At 33.9% G+C, this 8,375-nt stretch overlaps 1 pseudogene; it reads left to right on the top strand.

Moving 5' to 3' along the window:
- Positions 1-1,160: 1,160 nt before the first annotated feature.
- On the top strand, positions 1,161-7,731 carry LOC129236962 (60S acidic ribosomal protein P0-like; annotated as a pseudogene).
- Positions 7,732-8,375: the final 644 nt, after the last annotated feature.

The raw sequence follows: 8,375 nt of genomic DNA on the forward strand, positions 1-8,375 counted from the left end.
CACGCGACAGGAGTTCTACGCAAAAATACTGTGGATTGCGTAGCCGGAGTCGGACTGATGAGGGTTATTTTTTTGAAGCGCGGCCGAAGGCCGCCCACGCGAAAGGAGTTCTACGCAAAAATACTGTGGATTGCGTAGCCGGAGTCGGACTGATGAGGGTTATTTTTTTGAAGCACGGCCGAAGGCCGCCCACGCGAAAAGAAGTTCTACGCAAAAATACTGTGGATTGCGTAGCCATAGTCGGACTGATGAGGGTTATTTTTTTGAAGCGCGGCCGAAGGCCGCCCACTCGAAAGGAGTTCTGCGTAAAAATACTGTGGATTGCGTAGCCGGAGTTGGACTGATGAGGGTTATTTTTTTGAAGCGCGGCCGAAGGCCGCCTACGCGATAAGGAGTTCCACACAAAAATACTGTGTTAATTAATTTAATTAAATTTTAATTACTTGATTATTTTTTGTGATACGCTTAATATCATTGTTTTTAAGTTTAAATGAGTTGTATGTTTTTATTTTCAAAATTATTTCTCAACTTTAAATTACAGCAAAAAATACTGCAGTTTTACAATGAACCTTCCACCGAACATCCCTGCGTGCGAACTTCGTTTTCATTTCAGGTGTATGGCAACACCAACTTTTCGCTAAATTATAGAACTTTAACATTAAATTACTTAAAAACTATAAGCCTCCGGCAGGTTCTGTTTTCAGTTTTAAGATGGGGATACACCCCTCTATCACCCCCTTTTTACCGTTTTTTCCAAAGCGATATACATTATACTAAATTTTAGCCGCAAATTTTACATGGGCCACCCTATATTAGTATTAGTAGAGTATTTGAACCAAACCTTTATAATTTAAAAGAATCATTTTAATTGCTATAGAAATATTAAAAATTGGCAATAAGAAATCGGAAATTGGTCTTACCTTTATAAGTAAATATATGTAAATGCTTATGGGTCCGCACGTCCACTGGTAATGCTTAACTTTTTAAATTAATAGTAATTTTATCTCTCGACATTTCCCCAGACAAATTCTGTTGAGTCATATAATTGACTATTAACCACAAGGAAGGCTAACGCACACTTACGAATGCACAAACATTACAAATAGTACTTTCGAGTTTATGCCGAATGATAGGCACTTCTGAAGCTTTTTTTCTAGATAATGCGTGAAATGGGTCAACTAAATTTGGTAATATACTTCTATACCTGTACTTAAGTATTTCCATATAAAGTTGTGTGATAATATACTATGGTAATTCACAAATAAACGATTAAGTCGTTGCTTGGTGTAAAAGAAATAAGTTAAATTGTAATATAAGCCACAATTTTTATATTAATCTAAATTTTGTTCTCTTATACCTACTTACTTCCGTTTTTGTGGTTCTAGATAACCCAATCAAAATGAATTTAGTCCCAGACATTTAAATTACATCATTGCAAAGTCATATTCTGTACTTGCTTTTATTCGACGTTTTAGTTGGAACTTTGTTTATCCATATATTCTCAAGGATATATCTCTGGTGTGTTGGAAATTGGAATATGCCACCTTTATTTAAAGACTACATTATTCTAGTCATATAAGTAAGCTCGAAAGCGTCCAGAAAACTATTTTGCGTTATGCTTTGCGCTCTCAAAATTTCACTGATCCAATTCCATCCTACTCAAGTCAAGAAGAAGGACTCTTCTCGTTTCGGTTTGATAAGTGGGATGCCTGATTAGAGATTTAGAACTAATTATGCTTCTAATGATTCGATTTCTAAAATTTAATTTGCTTTCAAATCATATTGACCCAGATTTTTCTTCCACAAATACTATAATCTTCCAAAATGTTACTAAATGAATTGTACTAAATTCTTGCATTATCTAATATTCTTTGTCTGTAAACTTTAAGAAATGTTACACTGTCTATATTAGAACAAAAAAGGTTAATTATAAATTTAATTTATTTTCAGATTAATAAATGAATAAATAAAATAAAAATAAATAAATATTATTAAGTTCAGGCAGATTTAGAATTCTATGTTTTTAAAGACATCTATTCTACTAAGCCCCATGCAGCAACTTGGACTTTACGAATTGATGAAGGTGATTCTGCTAAGCGAATAAGTTAAAATGAAAAATAAGTTTTTACAAGATATTGCAGTATAAACAAGGTTACCGCGGAAGTCGTCGTAGATACTTAAAAACATTATTATTCAGGTAATTTCTGAATAATTTGGTTGTATGACATGAATCACATAAGTAAGCTAAAGAAAAAAGAAGAGCGACTAAAAAAAAGTGAGTCATACTCCCATAGAGGGTATTCTGACCGCGAAAAAAAAATGTTCATGTGCCCCTTTTTCGGTTGTTTTAGCTATGGCAGTTGCTAGGTAGGTAGTGCTTCGAATCGATGTTGCTGTACCTGCTGAGTCTATAGAATTAGATTGTTCTAAAAATAGTATACCTGTTTTGAGTATCTAAAGAGGTTGTACTAGTTTTTAAATCGTTTGCAGAATGATTTCTACACCAGATATTTTTTGTATAGTACTCGTATCACGTAAATTTTTTTTTAATGAAAAATCGTAAATTCAAACATTTTTCAAGCAGCAATTTTTAACTGAACGGCATTGGTTGAAATTTTATTGATAATTTTAGCTAATTGACATACCCATCGACTAAAAAAAGAACAATTTCGGACCCTGAATTAATATTAAAAAAAAAAAACAAAAAACAGTTTCTTAAAAGAAATTATTAAAATCGAATATCTCGAAGACGGTTGAGTTATGTACATCAGAAAATATAATCAGAATTTCTCTAAATATTAAGTAATGTTTCCAAGTTACACCAAAGCACAAAATTTTGTTCAATCAACTTAAAGTATTACTAATACTTTACTTCAATTTGTTTATAAATTCAAAGTTCTAGGCGTGCCCTTTGACTCCCACTTTTTATTCAACTTTGTTGTATCCACTTCATACTTTATCTAAGGTTTTATACGGCGTAATAGTTCGATGTTCTTGGTCTCTTATACTCTCAAATTACTTTTTAATCACTTGGTTTGCCCAAGATTGAAATATATAACATTTATCTGCAGCTCTTGGTACCAATTTGCAATTGAAAGAATGGAACATTTGCGGAAGTTGTTCCTTAAGGGGCGCTATTCCAGCAGCGACAAAAATGCGCTAAAAGAAAAACTGTTTCTAGTAGGGATAACAATAGAAATAAATATAAAAAATTTTGTTTGTCTTTACAAAAATTAGTACATAAAAAATCACATGACCCAAAGTACAATGAAAAAAGGTGCTCCACGGTCTGCATCATTTCTCTTTGAAATGTTGATGGATCTGTAAAAAGTAAAAAAAATCTTGTAAAATACTATAACTTGTCGAGGAGAATTTTTGAATTTCGAAAAATTTTGCAATTTAGTGGATTTTAAAAAAAGCATGCGTTTTACGTCATAAATGTCTCAATTTAATTATGATTATACAATTTTTGATTAAAGATATTAAAATCAAATATATAGAGAAAATACTTTCGAATATTAAAAACAAAAACCGCACTAAAAAATATTAAAAACTGTATGAGTTATCATTTGCCGGAAAAAGTAGTTTCGAAAAACTGAGTTTAAAGTTTGTGCTAGAGGAGCGCGTGGACCGCTCTCTAGCTAGTTAATGGGCTTTCCACATGAAAATTTCACAGTTTATTATTAAGATGTTATATATTCTTTCGAAGTATCGGAAAAACAAAAAATTGATTTTTTGAAAATTGTGGACGTATGTAACTCCCTAATATGCTCTCAAGTAGTTAAGATTCTCAAATCCTCTCCCTTCCAATAATTCCCGTTTGATTTTAGTTAACTTAAAGTCTCTCGACAGGAGAAGGGGTAAAATCTTACTGATTTTTTTTAGTGTATTCAAGAAGAAATTGATTGTTCATCCCTGTTACGGAGCATTCACTTTCACATCCATACTAGATCTTTACGCAAGATTTACCCAAGATTTGACTTTACGCAAGATTTGACTTTTGGGTGTCAAAGAATGCATTTTACGAATTTCTATACTTTTTTAAATTATTTATTTAACTATCTGTAGTAATCTAACCGCAAATTAGCTCTAAGTGTGTATATCATTGTTAAAACATGTCTGCCTTACCGATTTTCTGCCAACATTGTGTTAGTCTCAGCTATTATTTCGTAGTTTGATAACTCAATTTTTTTATTTTACCCCACCATTTGCATGCGCGTATACAGCGATACGATTTGTTCGATGCCATTTTAAAAATGAAATATTCAGATAGCAGGCTGCCCACATAAGAAAGTCAGAACCGAAATTTCACAGGCATTAAGGCATATTAAGTAGACCACATAAAGACAAATTGCTGAGCCATACTCTCTTTATTCAAATGCTTTTCCAATCTCGCTTCGGTGCTAATAATTTATAGGGAAAAATGCACTTCGTGTTAACTTTTTTATTCAGGCAGGCGCTTTCAATTATATTATACTTTCTTTTATAACATCACTTGGGTAACTTTTTCTACCTTTTTCATTACTCACCAACAACTTGAAAAGTAATCAAATAAAAAGCAGCTATTTGGGACAAATAGAAATGGATCGCCTTGAGCAGCACTTGACAGCAGTTGGCTTTGCAAATTTATGATTTAATTTTTGGGTGATAAATTATGTTTGATTGCGCTGGAGGTAGTAAGCGCAGTTGATAATATAGTAAGTAGTATAAGATATTGTTGTTGTTGCAGCAGCATGAATGAGGGGTAGAAATTATAATTTAAAGTAACTGTCGAAGGAAGTGGCGCGCAAGTAAGTGCTTCTGTATTTTGAATGTTTGTGACCAAGGGAAAAGGGATGATTTTACAATGACTGCAATAAAAAAAAAACTAGTATAAGTTGAATAAATTTCAAGCATAATTTATAGCATTTTTGAGGTTAAAAAAAAGCTACGATAATTTGAAGAAAATTCAAACATAATTTATAGTATTTTGAGGTTACAAATTTTATTCAGTTTTTGTTTTTTCGATAATTCAAAACTATAGTATCTTAAGAATATATGTGAAATTTTTATGCGCAAATTCCCAATACTATAGCTTCCACAGCCCATTAAATAGGTAGAGAGCGGTCGGCGCGCTCTTGTACTTCAAATTTTAAACTCATTTATATCGAAACGACTTTGGCGGCCTAGTGTTGTCAAAAAAAAAAAAAACACTATTCAACCGAATCGTCTGGAATTTGTGTTTCTGTTTCTGTCTGTGTTCACAACATCAATGGTTATTGCCCGTACTGGAATCATATTATTATTTCAATTATTTCGTATTTTTTTGATTGAAAAACAGAAAAAAGCCTGATTTTTCGAGTGTCAAATTCAAAACCGCGCCATTTTGTCTTATTTTCTTTATTTTTTATTCTAGTAGCGGGACATAGCTGCAGTCACACTGATTAATAATTTTTTGAGTTTTTGTGTGTTCAGATAAATAGAAGAGCCAAAATGGACAACACCGTCCAGGTCCAATTTTTCGCGAGGGTCAACTTCAGCGCCATTTTTAAAATTATAAAATTTTTTTTTTCATTTTTATATGTAAAATAAGTTAGATAAAAGGCCCAAAATATTTAAATCTCGTTTCCCATTTTTTTATTGTTAAAAAAATAAATCCTGAAAATACCCTAAATTTTCAAGATCTAGACCATCGAGACCCCTTAACCAAATAATATAAAATTTAGCATCAGCTACATTTAAACATTATTAAAATGTAAATATTATGCCAAAAACAACAAAATACACCACTTCAGACAGCAGCACTTTCCTTAATCCAGCAACAAAATGTATACCCACACACACACACTTCAACCCCCAATTACGCATAGCAACGCACTCTACAGGAAAAAAGATATACGTACGTATGATAATCATTATTATCAAGGACTTATCCCATATAATCATCACAGTAATTTTTATTAATAGCTTGAATGCTCTTGAAAAATTCCGAAGAATGAATGCATACGCATGTGAATTTTCAGGCAGTGGTTGGGAGTAAATGAAGCCTTAAAGAACACACGCACATAGACACGCAGTTTACATAGCATAATCCAAAAATGAACTTATATGAATGAAATGAAAATATGAGAAATATGAGTATACAAATATCAACGTAAATTGCATAGAATACAAACAGGCCCACGCTGGTTGCGAAGCAGCAAACTGTGTACGCAGATATTATTTATTTTAATAAAAAGAAGTGAGTATACAAAGATCAAGCAGAGTTAGAAAAAACTCATAAATCATTCAAATGGTGAGGCGCGCATTCTAATAAGAATTTACATTCATATGCTTATACAGTGGTGGACCTAAAAATGTACCTAAACAAATTGTACAACTGCGATTTGAGGATTATAAAAAAAACTGGTTTTTTATTTGATTTATCTGAGATATATATATGGGTGTATATCTAAGATTTTAAGCCTTTTATAATACAGAATGGAAGATAAAAAAATTATAAATATTTTATTCTAGTACAATAGATAAACTGTTAATTTAAAACTTAAAATTAAAACGTAGATATACTTATGTATGTACAGGTAGTAAGTCTAACTATAGCTTCTTAAAGGTCCGGCACTCAGCCTCTTTCTTGGCTAAATGACAGTCCAGAGTATTGTTTACAAACGCGTGAAAGCATTTTGCCGAGAGTAAACGCGAATAAAAACACAGTAATGGATTTCAAACATAATCGTGTGTTTTCATTATATTTGGCTAGAAAATCAGAACCAGCGATTGTTCGTGAGCTGCAGCACCTTAAAGTAAATGAAGTTTTCGTTCATCGCACTATTACTTGTTACAAGGATACTGGTAGCATCGCGAAACGTCGTGGGGGTGGTCATCAAAAGACTACAACGTCACGTGAAATGGCTCACAAAGTGAAGAATCGACTTGAGCGAATTCCCCAATGAAGTGCCAATCAAATGGCGAAATGGCCGCTATAACCTCAGATGGGCGCTCTCCAATCGTTTTCATCGAGTCTACCGTCAAGGTAAATGCCAAATATTATCGGGAAAGTATTCTGAAGTTTGCTTTGAAGCCGTGCGCAGGCAAACAGTTCGATGGCAGACCATGGTCGTTTCAACAGGACTCGGCACTGTCTCACAAAGTTCGAGTGAACCAAGTATGACTAAAAAACAACGCTCCGAACTTCATAACGTCCACACAAAGGATCTCAAATGCACCAGACGATGGATTATTTTCTTTGCTTCCTAAATTTTGTTTTTCTGCACAGAATTGTGGTGATATATTTTAAGGCCCTAGACATAACGCGTAACATTATTGAACGCAACAATAATTTAATTTTAAATTGAAATTATTAACGAATACCAATTTTAAAGCCTGGTGGTCAAGTTGATGCTTTTGAGGCTATACTGCTTAACATTTTGAATATCTCTCCCTTCTCATATAATTTGGTCATCACACATGTGTAAGATTCTGGTCCCATTTTCTCACTCGAAATTTTTGGACTTAAGCCTGAGGATTTGCGTGGCAAGTTGCTTCGATGTCCCACAGTATTGTCAATGGTTTCAAGAATCTGTTGGCTATTGCTGCTGCTATCATCAAGGAGTTCATCAAGGACCCCAGCAAATTTGCTGTAGCCGCTGCTACATCTGTTCCAGCTGCTGGTGCTACTGCCGAAGGGAAGAAGCCAAAACGGTGGAATCAGAATCCCAAAAAGATGACGACTTGGACCTCGGCCTCTTCGACTAAAGAGCTTCACAGTAATATTCGGGAGTATACGGGTTCCGAGCCCACTGTGGGCATGGAACATCAAATAATACAAAAAGTTTTTTTCTAGTATCGGTCGCCCCTCCACCGGCAATGGAAAATCGCAGAGTACGTCGAACAATATCGCCAAAAACCCCCAGATGCACAATACAAATTGGAGGAGCAGCTCGGCCAAACACCCAACAAGTGGAAATCTCTATTAAAACTAAAAAAACAAAACCCGTAAAAAAATTTAAGAACCAAAAATTCTTATATACATATATTCAGAACATCAAACATTAGTGCTTTATTGGAGTTATAAAATTGTATTCACAATAAATTACGGCATTTTCCTTGAAAATTCGCAGCCATTGTGTTAATTTTCAAAACAAGCACTGCAATTTGGCACTAAATTTACTTTTGAACTTAAGTATTGCCTTCAGTCAAACCAATAAAAAGTTATTAATAAATATAACTGTTGTCCTAGACAACGTCATGAACCAAGTGACTCTGCAAAAAAGAGGCATTCTATAGAGTTTCACCAGAGATGTTCAGGACCTGGACTATGCAGATGACACGCAAGCGAAGGCGGGCAGACTAGTCACGCTGACACGCACTGTCGGATCGGAGGTCAACATCATCAAGAC

Source organism: Anastrepha obliqua, chromosome 1 (assembly GCF_027943255.1).
Source record: "Anastrepha obliqua isolate idAnaObli1 chromosome 1, idAnaObli1_1.0, whole genome shotgun sequence".
NCBI lineage: Eukaryota > Metazoa > Arthropoda > Insecta > Diptera > Tephritidae > Anastrepha > Anastrepha obliqua.